Here is a 21,172-nt window from a genome sequence, read left to right as displayed (position 1 = left end):
CCCTGTTTTAACTCCTTTTTTAGCCCTTTACTCCTATTTCAGGACTGTTCTGTGAACTCAACACACTTTTATCAGGTAAAGATACAGTGTCAAGCCCTTGGGGTCAAGGATGAAGAAGACACAGTTGTGGGAGGCCAACTAGCAAGTTACCATGTTTGTCACCTCTTCTAATTGGTGTAGTATCCTTGTCACTCTGTGATCTGGTTGCCTAGGTAACCTAGACAGTAGCCCTGATCTTTAAGGTCCAGCGACTGGGTCTTCGTGAATGGGTGTGCCTTCCTACAGCCCCAAGGGTGGAGCTCTGTTCACCTGTTCCTTTGTAATATTATCCCTTGCCCTGTTTGGGATAGAATGTTCCATGGAAACACCCTTTGTGTGTCCCCTTCTCTTGCTCTGCCTTTGGGTGTGGCCTTCCTAGATGCCAGTCAATCTGCTGACAGCAGACATCATGAAGCTAGACTCAGTCCCTTGAAACCTGACCCCTTCTCATTTTAATGGCTTCTCCCCAATAAAAGGGGTCAGCACGTGCACACTCTCTCTCTTTCTTAAGGTCATAGGAGCCATCACAGCACCCCCAAAGAAAAAGATATTTCTGTCTCTTGTGTGGTTATTTCATGCAGCCCAGTTTCCCTGCAGTGACCCCTGAGTGTTTTAGTCGCTTGCAACTCAGCAAATGGCATCCCTGGGTATGCAAAATGTCTGAGTGTTTATGTCACCGGGATGTGACACATAGTTCCTGCTATTGATTGATGGCTTTAGATTTTTCTTGGAGAGTCAGGATTTGTCACATTATTCATAACTATAAGTAACCATGAAATAAAGAACTAAGAGAACTGAGACTGTGAATTCTGAAGCAGGTTGGGGAAGAAAGAAGTACCTTGAAGGGACCGACACAGATAAGGAACCAAACATCAGCTGCAAAGGAACCCCTCCCAGTCACTAGCTCTTGCTCTTGAAGCAAAGGAAATGCCTACTTGTGTTTATTTTCCTGAAGAAAGATGAAGGGTAGATTGGGGCTTCCTCTACTTTTTGCTTCATCTCTTATGAATATTGCTCCCACTCTTAGATTAACCTTTTTCTCCCCACTGTGATACTTGGGATTGAATCCAGGGATGCTCTACCACTCAGCTACATCCCCAATACTTTTTATTTCTTCAGATTTGATAATTTCCATTGTCCTATTTTTCAAGTTCACTGATTCTTTTGTCTGCTCAAATATGTCTTTGAATTTTTCTTTTCAGTTTAGTATACTTTTGAGCTCAGAATTTCTTTTTGGATTTTTTTCTATCTTGTCCATACATTGATGATTTTCTCCTCATCTTCCTTTGGTTTTGCTGAATCTTTTTAAGAGAATTGTTTCACCATCTTTGTCCAGTAGGTCTTCTATCAGATTGTTTTCAGGGATGGTTTCTGTTGATTTCCCCCCCCCCCCCTTTGAATGGTCTACTTTACCATTTCTTTGTATGCCTTGTTATTTTTTGTTGAAAACTGGATTTTGTATCTAATAATGTGGTAACTCTAGAAATCAGATTATCTCCCTTCTCCAGACATTTTTTGTTTATTATTGTTTTCGTTTATTATATGTTTTCTTGACTGTTGTGACTTGAGCTTGAGGTGACACCTAAAGTCTTCTCAGTTTTTTTCTGGGATTTCCCTTTCCCTGATCATGTTCAGATACTTCCTAATTTTTCTCATACATATAGTTGCTTTTGAATGTTTTAATCTTTAATATTTGAACCCCAAAAGGTAAAAAGAGAAAAATGAGTAGTGTGGAGGAAGTACTGCTTTTTAAATAATGCGACAGTCACTTCAGCCGGAGGGGAAGGCTCTTGCAACAATGGAAGGAAGTACAATCATGGCCACTTGCCACTTCATCCACACCTTTTTGATCAGAAACACCAATTGGTGACCAGAACACATATCTCTATGTTTGGACAGTGTCCTTTCTGCCCACCCTATTTCTGTTCCTATAAACTGTATGCAAAGTTGCTCTTGGCCCATATGCATAGCTGCTTATGGTGGGGTTGATAGGCAAGGGATGGATAGTTGCTACTGTTCTAAGAGTTGGAATTGACCAAAATTAACCCCAATTTATGGTCCAAGCCTTTCTTTGAGTTGCAGACCTTCAGTAGATTTCAGAATTCCAAAATGGTCATATGAGATAGATTCTGCCAATGGAAGTATGCACTTGAAGAGACAGATTCCTACTCTCTGCCTTCTCATAATTCTACTCTCAGATCTACTTTTATTAAAATTATTGTTTGCAGCAGAGTTCATCTGTCTATACAATATAAAGTTATCTTTCCCATATCTTAATCGCCTTGTTTGAGAATCTAGACCCAATGCTCACAAGCAGCCCTGAGGTTCATACTATTCCATTCATCTTAAGGCAGGGAGGTTAAACTTCTTTCTTTTTTCTCTAGTGGAACACTTACTGGGACATTTAATAACAGCAACTTTAACTGCTTTTTTTTTCTATTCTAACAACATCTGAGTCTGGGTAATTTATAATAAACAGAAATTTTTAAAGTGCAATTCTTAAGGCTGGGAAGTCCATTATCAAGGCACCTGGCGAGGGACTTCTTGCTGTGTCATCACATGGTAGAAGGCAAGAGGACAAGAGAAGAAAAGAGGGGCTAAACTTGTCCTTTTATAATGGCATCAGTCTCACCCATGAGGCTGGAATGCTCGTGGCCTAATTACCTCTCAAAGGTCCCACCTTCTAATACTGTTACCATGGCAATGGTGTTTCAGCATGAGTTTTGAAGAGAACAAATATTCAAACCAGAGCAGTAACCATAAATATAGTACTATCACCTACCACTCACAGAATACTTATTCTATGCCAGGTACAGAACTAATCACCTTTATGTATTAAATCATTTCATTTTTATAAGAATCCTATGAAGCAGGTATTTTTAAAATCACCAATGTATTGATGCATTTAATTGAGGTAAATTAGTACATCATTATTGAAAGTGGTGGTGTGCAAACACAAAAATAAACTTTGAACTTCACGGTCTCATAAACTTTGTGGTATTTATGGCACAAGAGATAGTGTTTATTCTTCTAGCATATCCTTGAGGTAGGAAGATAGATTTTATCTCTATTTTATAGATGAAAAAATTCAGATGAAAAGAATTGCCCAAAACTGAGTTTGCAACTAAATTTCTGATAAAGACTTGGTTCCTGGTCTGTATTCTCTTACACTGTATGAGATCTGTCTGGAAGGAGAGTCTAAATCATCCTGAGCCACACTTCTACTCCATAGCACTCTAAAATATCTGTATTTAATGGAATACTTTGGGACTCTAGGACTGAAGACTTTTCACTCTGATACCGCCTTCCTTATATATGCAGAAAATGATATATGGTAATACGATCTTGCATTTATGGAGCCTGTAGTAGATATCTTGCACCCTCACAGCCTATATTCAAATCCCTTCCCCATTCTGGATGGAGCCCCCCTCATAATAGTCCCCGTGGAAGTCAGGGGGATGAGGTAAACTCTCTCCCTGCTCCAACATCTAGGATGCTGGCCTGTGACATGCAGTTGGTCAACTGAACACATTCCCATTGAGGACTTGAATTCTCACTCCCTTGGTATAACTGGCACTCACTCTAGAGTCATCTATGATGGCAGTGGGAGTATCCTGGGAGCAGTCAGTTTGTACCTGCTAAAAGATGGTGTTGTGCTTTCTGCTTTTTGATTCTCCAGGGCTCTCCCAATTCCGGTCCACTTTTCCTGCCACCATTACCTGATGGTTCTGGAAACCCAAGAGTCATTTACTATCCCTTTTCTACTTAAGGTAGAAAAGCTGGTTTCTTGTTTGCAACCAAGAATGTTAACTGATACAGAGTGCTTTGTATCTGTGAAACAGCTCCACGTAGGTTAGTACTTCTGGTCTAAAACACAACTTGATCTTCTATTACACAGGATATACAAAGAAACTCTAGCTTGTAGGATCATAGTGATTTTAGTTATTATTTGATAAGCAGATTGGCTCTGAGGAAAACAGCAATTTGGGAGGCACTGGAGCTGCCTTTTAAAAGACAGGTATAAAATACAATCATTATCTTCTGTATATGACTGCCCATTTTCTCCTGGTTCTGATACTACTTGATCTTGGTACAGAATAGAAGCTCATCCCCATCTTCCAAACAGCTGTCATCATAAGCTGTCATAGTGTGTCACTGTGACAAAATAACTGAGACAATCAGGTTATAAGGAGGAAACATTAATTTTGGTTCATGGTTTCAGAGGTTTTAGTCCATGCCTTTTTGGTGCTGTTGCTTTGGGCCTGTGATGGCGTAGTACATCATGGCAGGAGCACATAGAGAAAGAGTCCTGTTTACCTCATAGCAGCCAGGAGGCAAAGGAAGTGTGTGTGGGAGGGGCCAGGGTTTCATATCCCTTTCCAGGGCACAGATCCAATGACCTAAGTTCTTTCCCCTAGGCCCCACCTTCTAATAATGCCACTGACTGTTGATCAAGCCTTTAGCATGTAGACCTTTGGGGGACATTTAAGATCCACACTACAGAGCCAGGTATGGTGGCACATTCCAGTCATCCTAATGACTTGGAAGGCTGAGGCAGGAGGATTGCAAGTTTGAGGCTAGCCTCAGCAACTCAGCGAGGTCTAAAGTAACTTAGTGAGACCCTGTCTCAAAATAAAACATAAAAAGGGCTGGGGATGTGGCTCAGTGGTTAAGTGCTCCCTAGGTTTAATACAGACCCAACAACAACAACAAAAAAATCAAACTATGACACTGTGTTTTCTTGGCTGGGTTTCTGTCCCAGCTAGGGAGAGTTTGCTGAGGCCAGGGTATAAGCCACTTCTCTAGCTACTCACTTACCCAAGGAAGCTTTGGCTGCAGTGAAGTGAGGCTTGCTGAATATATAGCAAACAGGTACTGTTTAAAGCTACATGCTGGTAGAGTCAGCCTCTTTGTAGGATCAGCCTTTCTGCCATGCTCTTTCTCCCATACCTCCCCTTTCTTGTTATACTGAGGCTTCTTTCTTTGTTCCATTCTTTATTCCTGACCCTTCCTGTTGCCAGGCCTTCCTACCCTGAATCTGCATGTCTTCCCAGAGCCCTGTTGGTTTGCTTTTCCATCCCCTGAATGTTCATGAATTAGAATCTGTTCCTCTTGCTAGGAAAATTGGAAGTCCTTATGTAGTAGAATGAAATTGAGCTCCTATCTCTCACCCTGCACAAAACTTAACTCAAAGTGGATCAAGGACCTAGGCATTAGACCAGAGACCCTTCACATAACAGAAGAAAAAGTAGGCCCAACTCTCCATCACGTCAGCTTAGGAACTGAATTCCTCAACAAGACTCCTAAAGTACAAGAAGTAAAATCAAGAATCAATAAGTGGGATGGTATCAAACTAAAAAAACTTCTTCACAGAAAAGGAAACAATCAAGAACATGAAGATAGAGCCTATATAATGGGAGAAAATCTTTACCAAATGCACCTCAAATAGAGCATTAATCTCCAGGATATACAAAGAACTAAAAAAAACTCAGCACCAAAATCCCCAAATAACCCAATCAATAAATGGGCTGAGGAAATGAACAGATACTTCATAGAAGAAGAAATACAATTAGTCAATGAATATATGAAAAAATGTTCAACATCACTAGTAATTAGAGAAATGCAAATTAAAACCACACTGAGATTCCATCTCACTCCAGTCAGAATAGCAATCACCAAGAATACAAATAACAACAACTGTTGGCAAGGATGTGGGGAAAAATGTTCATTCATACATTGCTGGTGGGAATGTAAATTGGTGCAATTTACATTCCCACATCTGGAAAGCAGTATGGAGTTTCCTCAGAAAACTTGGAATGGAATCACCATTTGACCCAGTTATCCCCATCCTTGGTTTATACCCAACGACTTAAAATCAGCATACTACAGTGATAGAGTGACATCAATGTTTATAGCAGCTCAATTCACAATAGCCAAGCTATGGAACCAACTTAGGCTCCCTTCTTCAACTGAATTCCTCAAAAAGACTCCTAAAGTGCAAAAGTAAAATATATAGTAGAGATTTCATTCTACTACATATGGATTTCCAATTTTACTAGCAAGAGGAACACATTCTAATTCAAGAACAGATGAATGATAAAGAAATTGTGGTACGTATATACACAGAAATATTTCTCAACCATAAAGAAGAATGTAACTAAAGCATTTGCTGATAAATTGATAGAACTGGAGAATATCATGCTAAGTGAAGGAAGATAGTTCCCCCAAACCAAAGCCCAAATATTCTCTCTGACATGTGGATGCTAACCTCCATCAAGGGAGAGTGGGGAGGGGAATAACAGAAGTCTGTTGGATTAGACAAAGGGGAATGGAGGGAAGAAAGGGGGAAAAGGAAAGACAGTAGAATGAATTGGACATAACTTTCCTATCCTTGTATATGAATACATGACCAGGGTAACTTCACATCATGTACAACCACAAGAATGGGATCCTAATTAGAATAAGTTTTATTCCATGTATGTATAATATGGCAAAGTACACTCTACTGTCATGTATATCTAAAAAGAACAAATAAAAAACAAGAATGGATTCCTCTTGTGCTCTACCTCCTATCATGTCCTCTTTAATGTTGCTTCTCTTAGTTTCCTCCCTAAGTGCACTTTCACTACTTTGCAAACTTCATACAGGTAGAAATCAAGTCTGATTTTTTCCAAGTGTATGCACAGATAGCAGACACAGTGCTTATTTGATCCAGAGCCAGAAAGGACTCAGAGAATACCCATCAAATGAAAGAATGACTACTGAATGAATAAATTATCAATGGTCTTCCTCACTATCTGATGGGCAAATTACAGCCTCTGTTCTCTTTTGAAGTATTGTCTTTTGTAGAAGAAGGAGGTGTCTTGGGTAAAATGACAGAATGAATACATGTGAAATCCCTAACTAGTGGGATTGGCTCAGGACACATTTTTTAATTCTGAATCTGATTTGTAGTCACTATCTCAAAGAACCCAGTAAGCATACATTTCCTGTAATTTCTTTTATCTGCAACCTGCCCATCCCAACCAGAGCTTCCTAACTTAGATGGGGAGGATGGTGGAACTGGGAGGTGGGATAAAGCATTTTAGAAATGTAGGAAGGGGCATTTTCATTTTTCAGTAAATGGGGCCAAAATTTATTGACATTTAGAGGCTGGGAAGCCTGTAGACCAAGTATCTGGGACAGTACCATACAAAGCCCTGAAGAATTTTTGGTCCCCATCCTTTGCCCCAACATTCAAGTATGCAAAAAATGCTTTTGTTTGTAAAAAGAAATTCAGTTTTAGTTCAAATAATTACAAACATATAAGCATTTGTGTGGGGCTTTAATATACTGGAATTTCCCGGAGAGGATTTCTTGGAAAAACCCATAGCTCCTTTACTAGAGTTGCTTAGCACTGCATAAAGTCATGCCACCCAAACAATGCTTCCTGCAGGTGGAATTGAGTTGCTGGTAAGAGTCTACAGTCTGCTTTTGTAGCTGTGGTGTTCATGTTGATTTTACCATGGATATAATCAATCCTTCTGACTGAAGATAGAAAATTGTTGATTGAAATGAAATGTTCAAAAATTATTAAAATTCACAAAAAGTGCAAAAGAAACATAATTAAAATTTCAAGGGGTCTTCAGATGTGCCAAACGCTAAAAAAGAGTTTAGCATTTGGCACTTCTGAAGTTATTAAAATTTAAAACTGCAGACTTTTGGGACACTGTATGATAAAAAGTGTTCATTGGATTTGATATAGTGGAGAACCGCTTATCTTCACTCTGCTTTCATCTAAAAAGAACAGTTTATTGTCAAACCGGCGCCATGGTACACAAAGAAATAATCCCAGTGACTCCAGAGGCCGAGGCAGGAGGATTGCAAGTTGGATAGGGTCATTGACCAAAAATTAAAATGGGTATGTGGCTCAGTGGTAGGGCGCCCCTGGGTTCAAATCCCAGTACTACAAAACCAAAATAAACAAAAAAAGTAGAACAAAGAGAAAAGAAAATGTCTAGTCAAGAAAATGGAACGAACAGGATGTAGTGGCCAGTGGCTGGAAGCCATCTGACCCCAGACTTCACACTCTGACCGACGGAAAGTTGAAAGTCGAAAGTCGTTGAGCTGAGCAGGAAAAGCCGTTTCTCATCTCTCCTGGTGAGAACCAGGTGAGAAATGCAGCGCACACGGGATGATCCCACAGCACACTGCCAAGGCTCTATCCACAGTGCCATGCCTCTGCCTTTGCCAGTCAGGATTGCGCAACTCTGTTGGCACCCAGGGGCAGGAGCGTCAGGTGGCCTTAGTGTTCTCTGTTGACAAACGCAGACAGGGCCGCACTCCTGGGCACTCTGGGGGATAGGTGTCCCGAGGCCACCCTGCTGGCAGAATCTGGGTGGACTAGACCCTCCTGGTGGTTCTGTCCTCAGTTCTTCCTCAAAGCCGGGTGTGGTCTCCCGGGGTGCGGGGCTGCGGTTCCAGGCGTGGCTGCGGAGAGCCCTTTCTTTTCCTGGGGGGAGCCTCCCTCTCCCCGCCTCCAGGCGGCCGGGCGGGGCTCCAGCCGAAGTGCTCAGTCCCAGCAGGGAGCGGCAGTTTTTGCAGCGCCAACGCTGTGGCCCGAGGCTTCGGTCACTTTTGGTAAGAGGCTTCCCACAACCTTCAGATCTCCAGATCTCAGGTTCTCCGTTGGGGGGGGGGGGGGAAGGACAGAGGGCACTCCTGGAGCTGGTTGTTGGCCTTACTTCCCACCATCAGCTGGGAGCTCGCAGACCCGGCTGCCCCACCCTCCACACAGCTTCTCTCTTCCCTTCCCCATCCCCCGGACAGCAGCAGCTCACGCTGCGTTTGTCTGGAACTTATCTCCTGGGACTCTGGCTTCTTTCTTGCAGTGTTGGAATCTCTGGGGACACCGGAGAGGCTGACCTGTGAGGGACAGTTAAAACCGAGGTGTCACTCTTAGCCGAACCCTCCCCCTCCCTCGAGGTATCCGTGATCTCCGTGTATGGGAATTTCTGGTGCCTTCCACTTGTTGACTCACTCAGCACCACGCCGAGTTGGAAGTTGGTGCACAGCCTCAGGTGGTCCTGGATTGATGGATGCCCACAGTTCTAAGACATTTATCCACACTGCCAGCGAGACCAAGGGGGCACTCAAGGGGCAGCGGCCTGGGACCAGCGGGAAGACGGAATTTAAATCATGCACTGAACAGGAAATTAGTGCAAAGGGGGATAAAGGGTCTTTGGTGGAATTGGGGATCATTCTTTTCCTCTTCATTTTCTTTTAATTAGCAAAATTCTAACCTAGCTTCTTTCTCTAAGACACAATGAGCAGAAAGCCTCTGGATATGCCCATTGCTATAATGCAGGGTTTTGACCCATTTTGTGTCACTATCCCTTGGGTAGTTCTGAGAAGAATAAGGACCTTTTCTTAGAACAATACTTTTAAAAACATAAAATAAAAGGCAGAGGATTATAAAAGAAGCCAGTTGCAATATACTTGTCAAAATATTAAAAAGAATTTATGATATAATATGTGCTTTAAGATTAATGCATTATTAAATTATAAGGTTTATAAAGTTTTGAATCTAATAGCTATCATAATTTGGAAATAGTAGAGAATGTAAACAATATTTCAAAATATAGGTGACACCTGTAATAAAAGAAAATATCAAATTTCTATTGCTGACAAGGTTATAGATAACTGCTAATACTGCTGTGGCTTCTGCATGCATACATAATTGAAGAAATATTAAATTTCAATTAGGTATTAGTGAAAATTAAGTTTTTAAAAAATCCAGTCCATGGGTCCCAGGTTGAGATCCTCTGATAGTACAAAGCATTATTCAGAAAGTTAGGTAACTTAGCTTCTAGCCTTGACACTCCATTAACTAGCATCTTGATGTTAGTTTTGAACTTTTTTGAGCCTTAGCTTCTTCACTGTACAATACAAACGGGGTACTACCTGGCACAGAGGTGTGAAATAAGTACCATTTATTAGAATCTGTCTGTCTCCTTCCCAAGCTTTGACTATCACTATTAAATCCAAACCTGATACTTGGAAGATATCTATCTATCTATCTATCTATCTATCTATCTATCTATCTATCTATCTATATTTTTTTTTGAGAGAGAGAGAGAGAGAGAGAGAGAGAGAGAGAGAGAGAGAGAGAGAATTTTTTTTAGTATTTATTTTTATGTTTTCGGTGGACCCAACATCTTTATTTTTATGTGGTGCTGAGGATCAAACCCAGCACCCCGCACATGCCAGGCGAGTGGGTTACTGCTTGAGCCACATCCCCAGCCCGTCAATAAATATTTATTAAATGAATAGGTGGGTTAGAGAAGGTTGCTTGTGACTACAGCTAAAAAGAAAATTCATCAAAGAGACAGCTGGTGGTTTGGGAATTGACCCTGTTTAAACTGTAAGATGCTGCTTTTTTAATTCACTGAACAAATATTTACATAAATACACCTGGTACTAGAGTGCTTGAAATGTCAGCCAGAGCCCATGGGTCTCTGTGTGGATCTGTGTGGCTGGTGTTCTGCCAGAGAAAATGAAATTGAGTGTTGATTGAAACCAGGATTCTTTTGCAGAAGTTTCTTCTCCATCTTGACTGCATCTAGGCTTGTTAATATGATGTGTTCAAATACAGGAAATGTCTTACAAGAAATGGAAATAGACTCATGAAGAGATGTTTCTGGACCTAGATATTATACATTCTTCTATCCTCTGTTCCTTTTCACCTTTCCTTGTTCACTACCAACTACAAATTTCCTCTCTGATTCTGAAGAGTTGGTAAATAGGAGCAGGATTGGTACCTTGCTAAAAACTGCCTAGACTATGCCTGAAACCAATTAGTCATTTTTTTTTTTTGGTTGTTGTTGGTACTGACACTTGAACTCAGGGTCACTACCACAGAGCTACATCCCCACTTTTTGTACTTCTAATTTTGAGACAGCTAAGTTGCTGAAGCTGGACTTCAACTTGGGATCCTCCTGCCTCACCTTTCAAAGGTAGTGGGATTATAGGTATGTGCCACCACACCTGGCCCAACTAGTTGCTTCTTAATTCCTAGCCTTAAAAGTGTATATAATCTAATAAGTATAGATGGTAATAATACTCCAGAAAAGTGGGTCCAGCCACCATCTCTGTGAAAGTACTAAATTAGAGTAGAGGGTGGGGAGACAACTTTGTGAAGAATAGGAACTTTAGAACACACTGGGGCTAGGTGCCTATAACTTTGTGAAGGGCAAATACTGATGTTATGTGCTGAATTGTGTCCCTCCCCCAAATTTATATGTTGATAATCCTAATCCCTAGTATTTTAGAATGTGACTGTATTTGTAGATAGGGCCTGTAGAGAGGTAATTAGGCTAAATGAAGTTATTAGGGTGGGGTCCTAATCCAATATAAATGGTGTTCATATAAGAATAAGAAGAGACATCAGGGGCATAGATGTACTGATAAAAGGCCACGTGGGGACACAAAAAAGGTAGCGAGTCAAGGAGAGGGGCCTCGAGAGGATCTTGTCTTTTTGGTACCTTGATCTTAGACTTTCAGCCTCTAGAACTAGGCGAGTTTAAACCACCCAGTCTGGGGTATTTTGTCATGAATTCCTAGCAAATGGTTACCCTCTCTTTTAAGTTATGACTCTGACACCTCTGTCACTTGCTCTAGGCTGCCTCGCCTACTTACTCACAAGAGTCTAGTACAATTGACTTTCTGTAGTTGTGTGTAGGTTATATGAAAGTCGTGTGTAGGTTATATGCAAATTTTATGCCATTTTATATAAGGGACTTGAGCATTAACCAGTTTTTGTATCAGTGGGGGTTCCTGGAACCAGTCCTGCATGGACACAAGGGATGACTTTACTCCACACAGACACTCTGAATGGTCCTTTGGATCCTGTCTGGTGTCATTAAAGCCTTACTCACCTTCATGATTCTGTTAGGAAAAGAAGAACTTGGCATCTTCATTGAATGATTCAGGCTAGCTATCATGCTTTGTACATAATAGGTGCTTTATATTTATACATGTGGGTTCTGAGGTGATGGTGTTAATGACCATTTTTAACTACTGGAAGGAAACTCCCTCCTACTCATAATGAATTTCCAAGCCTAGCTCAGCACTCAGGGAGCTTTTGTTTGGTCTATTTGGAAGCTAGCAGCCCCAGCTTTATCTACATCAATGGAGAGGAAATACCTGAAATTATCCTGAGAGCAAATCCTACCCTCTGGAAGGGATATGGTGGATTGTATTCTATAGTACTTTCTTGTTCTTGGCTATTTGTTCCAAAGTGGCCCATGGTGTCTCCATAGGAAAACAATGTGTCTTAACAACCACGATGTGTAGAGTTGAGATTGTTAAGTATACCCCAAGAAAGTACTGGGTCTTGGATATGTAAGTTTGTGCTTCTGTGAGCACCTTCATGATGCTTGAGATGCACAAGGGGTCATCTCATTCTCTGGCCATCTGTTTTATATGATAATGATGGGCTTTTCAAGGTCTAGGTGATCAAATCTAAGCTTGTTTTGAATCACAGAGCAAGAAGGGCCTTTAAAGTCAAGTAGACACATCCACTTATTTTAAACTCAGAGAAATGAGTCTCACAACCTCCATTTCCTCATTTATAAAATGTTGATGATAGCTGGGCATGGTGGCACACACCTGTAATTCCAGCATCTTGGGAGGCTGAGGCAGGGGGATTGCAAGTTCAAGGCCAGCCTGGGCAACTTAGGGAGACGTTGTCTAAAAATAAAAGCATAAAAAGGATGTAGCTGGGTTCATGCCCACTACCACACCAAAAAAAAAAAAAAAAAAAAGAAAAGTTGTTGTGAGAAATTAAATTGTGCACTATAAAATGCCAGCCATGTATCAAACCTTCTGTAAATGATTTTTTCATATGTTTTTATTATGCCTGGGATCAAACATCTATCCATAGCAGCTGCCCAGTGAATCATAGTGGATCATGATGCAGGTGTGGAATTTGGGCAAAGAGACTAGGAAGTATATTTTCTGTTCTGATTATGTTGCAGGTTTCATAACCCCTGACATTCTTTGCCATAAAAATTCACAGCTCATTGGAACAATTATATTTGTTACTAGAACAAGTATTTGAATGCCTGCCTATGAACCCCCATTTCCCTTTCTCTCCTCGAGAGGCACATCAAGTTTTAGAGAAGGAAGGGAACTTCAAAGCTATCAGACTCAGCTCTTTCTCCCATTGATAAAGATAGCATGACCCAGAATGATGAAGGCCGAGCCCTTTCTGGAACTACCAGGAATGGGAACCTGGGACTCCTGACTCCTGACACACCCTCAGACAAAGCTGCACCACGAACAGGAAACTGTGTCATCTAGTTGGACATAGGAAAGGTGTGAGCTATTAGGAAACCTGACACACCTGTTACATCTGTACATCTGATTCTGTCCTAACCAGTGAAGGAGTGAACTTAGCCTCTCTCCAACCAGGTTCAAATAGCAAATGTATAATTTGTAATTAAAGAGTCTTTCCTCATTGTGGTAAGACTTCACACACTGCATTCTAGGGAATGATATGCTTGAGTAGTTATCCTGTTTCTGTTTACAATGACTACATCCTTCAAAGTGTCCTTATGTGTGAGACTCTGAGAGGGAATCCTAATGTTCCTCAGGCTGATGAATAATTTTCTTGTGATAATTTAACAGATTCAGAAAACCAAGGTGCAAGCTGATTCTTGCTGTGTGACTGGGAGCAAATTAATTTCATAATAAGCCTCATGTGCACATGGGCACACATAGGCTTATGCAGACCTTGCAAAGAAATTGGAAATATACTTGGTTAAAAGCCAGCTGTGGGCTGGGGCTGCAGCTCAGTGGCAGAGCACTTGCCTTGCAAGTGTGAGGCACTGGGTTGGATCCTTAGCACCACATAAAAATAAACAAATAAAATAAAGGCATTCTAAACAAACAAACAAATAAACAAATAGAAAATAAAAGCCAGCTGTGCATGATGGAGTTGAAAGAGACCCAAGGTGTGCTTACTCCTACACTAGAACATGAGAAGTCAAGTTCCCACCACAAGCAGAAAACGGGCTTTTAACAAAAATTTAATTCAGTAGAAACCCTTAAATTTCAAATAAAATAATATAATTCACTAACTTATTTATGTATTTATTTTTGGAGTCTTAAATGTGAGTTTTCCTTATGAAAATATAATTTTTGTTATCTGCTTAGCAATTGTATATTAGTTTGGTGAAATTGTCAATCCTTCCATTATAATGCTTTCTCTGATTATAAAATAGTGTAAGTATAGGCTAAGGAAACTGGCAGGAAATTTCTCAGCAGCAAAGGGAGTCACTGCTTCATTGCAAAGTCCCCATTAATAATTCTCAATCAGTAATTCTTTGAAGAAAATTCATAGTTTGTCCCTAAGAGTTGGGGAACTAAAGAAGCCCAATGTAGCTCTAAGTCTTTAATCGTCAGAGAGTTGTGTATGATTGTTTCTCTTTCCTGGATGATCTAGCACTGGTAAAGCTGGATGATCTAGCACTGGAGAAGCTTAATGTTTAAACAAATGTTTGGAGTGGTAATAGCTCCAGAGGAAGAGCTCCATGGTAGATTGCAGGGCTAAGTGAAGATTGCTTAATTTTCTTTATTTGCTAGTAATATAGTAATCCAGTTCCTGAACGCACAGGCAAGAACAGCACTGTTGTACGCAAGGGGAGGTGAGCCAAGAGGAAGGGTGCAGCTTGCATAATGCTTTCAAGATTTTCAGGGCAGGTCCTTTCCTTCTCTCTCACCATACTTTGGACCTTTACTTTGAATAATCCAATATTGCTGCACCCTAAGCTCATTGTATCTACTTGTACAGGAAGGTAATGTGTCATAGTTCACATTCTTTCTTCTTTTTTATTTTTTGCAGCACTGTCTTCAGCTGTTATTATTATTATTATTTCATTTAATTATTTCATTTTTAGACAGGGTCTTGCTGAGTTACCCAGGCTACCCTCAAACTTGAGATCCTCTTGCCTCAGCCCCTCAAGTAGCTGGGATTATAGGTGCGTACCACCATACTGGGCTTTCTTCCTTCTTCTTTATTCCCAATAACTAACATGTGTGTCATATTTATTTTCATTTCTGTTCCCATTGTCTAGACCTACTACCTGCATTTCTGAAACAGAAACTTAACAAATCTTCATATTCCTGATCATCTCTTTTAGACAGACTCTTCTTTATTCTTTTTTATTTTTGGGATACCGGGGTTTAAACCCTGGGGCACTTCACCATTATATTTAGTCTTCTAAAAAATTTACTATTTTGAGACAGAGTGTCACTAATTGCTCAGGGCCTTGCTAAGTTGCTGAGACTGGCCTTGAACTTGCAATTCTCCTATCTCATCCTCCCAAGTTACTGAAATTTCAGGCATGTGCCATCACATCTGGTAGACAGATTCTTCTCACCATGGACTCTGCAGTGCCTAGCATAATGCCTGGTATATAATAAACACTCAAAATGCTGAACTCAACCAAATTTTTCCAGTTCATTCCCTCAGCTTTCCTCGGGGTATCTTTCTAAATTAGTTTCATTAAGAACTTCCAGAAATTCTCATTGTCACTAGAGGGATTACAGGTTCAAATCCACACCAGGCCTGGGCAGGAAACTTCCATGAGTCATTTAGGCAGGGTGTGAACAGGAACTTTGTGCAGGGCAAAGATGGCTAGTGACTACTCAGCTTCAGCCAAATATTTCCATGTGAGAATGTGGGCCTGCTATTGTCAAAGAGGCCAAAATATGGAAATTTGGGGGTGATAACTCCCAAATATTTAATGCTAGCAACTAATCCAAGCTTTAAGAAAACACTATGAGTCAAACAAAACACAACTTGGTCTGCAGGTTTGGTGGGCAGGTTGCTGCTCTGTGAGCCCTAGGTGGCAGTATGGTTGTCTAGGATTAAGCTCAAGCCTAATAACTGTTAATAACCTATGTCTATCCAAACTTCCTCTTCCCAGAATGCGCCTGCCCTAGGATGTCCTCTTCCTCTTTGTTCACAGGCAATTTCTATACCAAGTGATTCTACTTCCTAAATCTCTAACCCAAGAAGCAAAATTAGCCTAATGAGGGCCCTTATCTAATGCCCCTATTTCTGCTCACATAATTCTTTTCTCTTCAGCTGCTTGTTTTACGCCCAGAGGCCCATCCCACTTCTTACCATTCTCTTTTCCAAGCCTCTCTGTTTTTTTTTTTTATTATCTACATTTCTAATGCTGGCACACACTTATCACTCATGTTCACCACTGCAATAGACTCTTAACTGATTAACAGAACTAGTCAACTGGTTTTGTTTCTTGTCCTGAATAATTTTGCTTCGAGATTGGATTTGTCTTCTTCTAGCTACTTTCTGTTCTCTCACTTTCAAGACTTTGTCTTTTCCGTGAAAGTCTCAGTTCCCTAGCATATCTCTTTATAATCTGGTTAAGATATTTCTTTCTTGTCTAGTCATCTCAGTTTCACTCAAATCTGGTTGGCTTGCCATTGCTCAAACACATTCTGGCCCTTCTCATTGTATCAGTTGAGGTCTCTGGGTAACAGCTGGCACACTCAGTGTTTAATGAAATAACTATTTACAAAGGTGCAAGCAGGCTCAAGGAAAACCACCAAAGGCGGTGGAGCAGTTATATTGGTTTGGGGAGATGTTAAGTTAAGGGAGCAGTTAGTTGTTAGAACTGCAGCTGAGGAGAGGGCTACCCTACAGGAACCCAGGATTTCAGCTGAAGAATATATTCATTGCTCAGGCTTGGGTGGGGCTTGGCAGGCAGAGAAAGGGCTGGGAAATAAGTATCCTGACCTCTCTCTTTTTCTGTCCTCTAATCTTCTGCTGATGCTTTCTCTTGGAAGAACTCAGTGGGAAGCCAGAAGATGAGGGAGATCAGTTTAGACATACCTTAGAGATCTGCTCTCAGGGCTCAGAGCACCCACAGAAGAGGGTGGAAAAGTTCTGACAGGCAGGTACTCCCTCTCTGATTCTTTTACTTTTGCTACTCCCTTCTCTTGGTGCACTCTCCCACAGCATTTCCACTTATTGAATGCTTCCAGTCTTTTCTTTTCAGATTTTACCTGTTTTGCCAAGCTTTCATTGATTACTCTTTTTCAAATCCTGAGCATTTGGCTCATATTGGTTGCATGGCACTTTGCTTCTGCCACTGGAGCTAAGGGTTGTTAGAGATAGTTAGATGTGTGCACATCTTTCTCTAACTTGAGTGGGGATGTGTCCTTGTGCTTTGTATTTTTCTCTGCACTTAGTATTATTTTGGAATGAAGTTCTACCTTCATTCAGTGTGTAGGATACATCTGATATATAAAGGTATTGAATAAACAAACCCATCATTTAATTATTATTATTATTATTATTTTAAGCAAATATCACTGAGCTTCTTCATTGTGCCAGGTGCTGTGCTAGGTACAGGGATTAAAATAGAAAACGTGTCTCATCAGGCCTCCCATTACCAAAGCTTGAATCCCAGTTGAAAGGAGTACATGTTGGTTCCCCTCCTTCTACAATTATACCTTCCTGAAATGTCTTTTGCTGTTCCTCATCTTAGCCATGGTCCAGAGTCCAGCTGGGTCCCAACTTTTCTAGTCCCTCCAGCTAACATTGATTCTGTAAGTCTTATTACCTATTTGTCTCTCTTGGAAATTCCTTGTGGTCACTCAATTATTTGTTGACATTTTGATGCATCTAGTTTCCTTGAGAGATTGAAACTTCATCATGGTAGAAACTCTGATTTCTTCTATCACCATGGTCACTTGTGGAGTATCTGGGCCCTTTTTTTGGTCATTCCTGAGGTGGTTCAGACAGTTGGTGATAGAGGCAGAAAACTTCTGTAGTCTACCAAGAGTGTAACAAGAGCTTTTTGATCACCTCTTCAGGAGTAGTGAAAATAATAAAGTAGTGCCCAAAATTTATGAACTTTGTTAAAACTTTAATAAATATTAATATTATAATTAAATCGATTATTTAATTATTTATTTTTCAACTCCTCCATCACCTTTAGACTAGTAGAAAAAGTATTAGGCTTGGCTTCCATAAATATAGATTTTCATTCCAGCTCTTAGATTTAGCTAGCGTGCCATTTAACTTCTCTGAACTTCATTGTCGATATCTTTTTTGGGAGTGTGTGTGTGTGTACCAGGGATTGAATTCAGATGCACTTGGCCACTGAACCACATTGCCTGCCCGATTTTGTATTTTATTTAGGGTCTCGTTGAGTTGCTTAGTGCTTTGCTTTTGCTGAAGCTGGCTTTGAACTCGCAATCCTCTTGCCTCAGCCTCCCTAGCTGCTGGGATTACAGTGCCACCCCACCTGGTTTATTGTCAATATCTTTTTTAAAACTTTTTTTTTTAGTTGTAGATGGACATAATACCTTTATTGTTGTAGATGGACACAATACCTTTATTTTGTTTATTTATTTTTATGTGGTGCTGAGGATCAAACCCAGTGCCTCATACATTCGAGACAAGTGCTCTATTGCTGAGCCCTAGCCCTAGTCCCAGGCCCTGTCAATATCTTTTAATAACAGTACTTAACTCATAAGACCATTATGAAAATTAAGATGATGTATATTTCCTATTGCTGTTATATTTAACAAATTACCACAAACCTTATGGCTTAACAAAATACATATATTTTTTTTGTAGTGCTGGTGATTGAACCTAGGGCCTTTTGCATGCTAAGCAAGCACTCTACCACTGAAGTATCATCCCAGACCCAACAATACAAATTTATTATCTTACAGTACTATATCAGAAGTGTAGCACAGGTTTCACTAGGCTAAAATCAAGGTGCTGGTAGAGCCATATACCTTCTGGAAGTTCTGTAGGGTTCTAAAGTTCTAAAGAATCTGTTTCATTGCCTCTAGAAGACTTTCCAGCTTCTAGAAGCTACCCACATCTTTGGTTTACCATCCTTTTCCTTCATCTTCAAAGCCAGCAACATTTCACTTTTCTGACCATCACTTCATGGTCACGTCTTCCTTTGTCTCCAGCTGGAAAAAGTTCTCCATTTTTAAGGATCCAGGTGATTAGATTGGGCTCACTTGGATAATTCAGGATATTCTTTCTGCATCTTAAGGTCCTTAATCACATCCATAAAGTTGCTTTTGCCACATGAAGTAACATATTTATAGGTTTGGGGGATTAGGATATATTTGGAGGAGGTGATTATTTGGTTTATCATAGTCTATATACTGGTTCCCAAAGATTCATACCCATTCCACATGCAAAATTTGTTCACTCCAGTCCAAGTTCTTCCAAAGACTCCATTCATTACTGCATCCAAATTATAATCTAAGTCTCATTAGCTCAAAAGTCTCAATTTCATCATCTAAATAATCTAAACCATGTGTGGGTGAGGTTCTGGACATGGTCTCTTCTAGGACACAATTCCTGTCCACCTGTGGATCTGTGAAACTAAGGATACAAGTTATCTGCTTTCAGAGTACAATGGTAGTTTAGTGTAGGATAAAAGTTATAGAGTTATAGAGTTAAAAGTTATAGAGTTATAGAGTTAAAAGTTATAGAGTTATAGAGTTAAAAGTTCTGGTTAAAAAGGGGAGAAAATGGGAGTAAAATAGAAGTCACATGTCCCAAGAAGTTTCAAAATCTGGGTGGACAAGTTATATTAGATTTTAAGGCCTATGAATAATTCTCTGTGGTTTTAAGCTCTATCCCCTGGGACGCCAGTCCTTTTTCATAAAATGTAGTGTGTGTTTGCAACAGAGTAGTCCTAGTTAATTTTTGTTTAGCATTTATTCCCTCTGTTTATCTTTTTTCTTACATTTTCTAAAATCAGCTTGAAGAAATCAAGCTGTGTCTTTAATACAGAGCTTGTAAATCTTCTCAGATGTTCAATGCCATCTTTTATAAATTCTACTTTTTATATCACTATGATTCTGTTGATCTTTCTGTCACTATATAACATGAGTCCCTTTGTTCCACTGTCCAATAGTATTTTTCTTAATTTATTCTGAGCCCTCGTTGAAAAGTAATATCCATATTTCAACTAATAGTGTGTTCATGTTGATTTAAGTATTCTCCAAGGTTAATTTTGTTTTGTCTACCTCTTTATCAATTTTCACTAATATAGTCATATTTTTACAGTATATTCAAGACAGTCAACACCTTTTAAAAATTGTGCTTCTCAACATTCCCCTGGCCTCTGACTACTGTCTAATTCCAAAGGTGGCCCAAAGTAGCAATGGAATAGGAGGACATACCCACAATGCACTTTTTACCCCCTCTGAGTTCCTGCTAACACCTCCCACTAGTTGGACCCAGGCAGAGGTCAGAGGACAAGGGAGACCAAGTGATGTAGTTATCAGGGACACAGCCTGATATCTGTCCAAACCATACACCCCTAAAAGAGAGTGTATATTTATATATAAAGTATATATATATATTTGGACCTATAAAAGTCTAAACCAATACACCCCCATGTGGGCTGGATGTAGGATGAGTGGAAAACAGAGAATAGCAAAAAGTTAAAAATATGTTAAATATTCAAGTCATTGATCTTCTCCTTTCTGATTTATACCTTTAATGTTGTGCTAAGAAAATTTTTATCTTACTCAGGGATGACATAAATGTCTACTTAAATTTTCTTCTAGCATTTTTATGGCTTATTTTTAACACTCAAAAATTTAAATTAGACCTACTAACATTAAAAAAAGAAAAACTTTCCTTGTAATTTGGCCTTTGTTAGCAGCAGCTGGCAAGCTCAGCTATTCTTTCCTCAGCTCCTAAAGCCAGAGATTAGGAGTGGGACCAGACAAGGGTGAGGGAATTTCTGTCCATCAGCGTTGGTCCTTATTAGATGTACAATGAGTTCTTTGTAATATTTTGGAAACATAATTGTGACCATACATATTTCATGGAATTTATTCCTTTATTTTTTAAATACTGGGGATTAAACCCAGGAGCACTTAACCCCTGAGCTACACTCCCTGCCCTTTTTATTTTATATTTTGAGACAGGGTCTCATTAAGTTGCTTAAGTCCTTGCAAAATTGCTGAGGCTGGCTCTGAACTTTCAATCCTCCTGCCTCAGCCTCCTCATTAAGGCATGCTCAATCCTCCCTGGTATTAAGGCATGCTCCATTGTGCCTGGCTTATTCTT

General features: G+C 40.1%; 1 protein-coding gene across 4 annotated transcripts in view; it reads left to right on the top strand.

Moving 5' to 3' along the window:
* The first annotated feature begins 8,164 nt into the window (after positions 1-8,164).
* Sqor (sulfide quinone oxidoreductase) overlaps positions 8,165-21,172 on the top strand; it is a 47,180-nt gene continuing 34,172 nt past the window's right edge. Inside the window, exons 1-2 of one of the 4 annotated variants that reach the window (XM_078049672.1) lie at positions 8,327-8,658; positions 14,979-15,059. The gene's annotated coding sequence lies outside the window, so the exon portion shown is untranslated. Of the gene's footprint in view, positions 8,190-8,326; positions 8,659-14,978; positions 15,060-21,172 lie in introns of those variants that run through there. The other 3 variants (XM_078049673.1, XM_078049674.1, XM_005316530.5) reach the window with 3 other exon arrangements.

Source organism: Ictidomys tridecemlineatus, chromosome 5 (genome assembly GCF_052094955.1).
Source record: "Ictidomys tridecemlineatus isolate mIctTri1 chromosome 5, mIctTri1.hap1, whole genome shotgun sequence".
NCBI classification, from domain to species: Eukaryota; Metazoa; Chordata; class Mammalia; order Rodentia; family Sciuridae; genus Ictidomys; species Ictidomys tridecemlineatus.
This window is presented reverse-complemented; position numbering and strand designations above follow the sequence as displayed.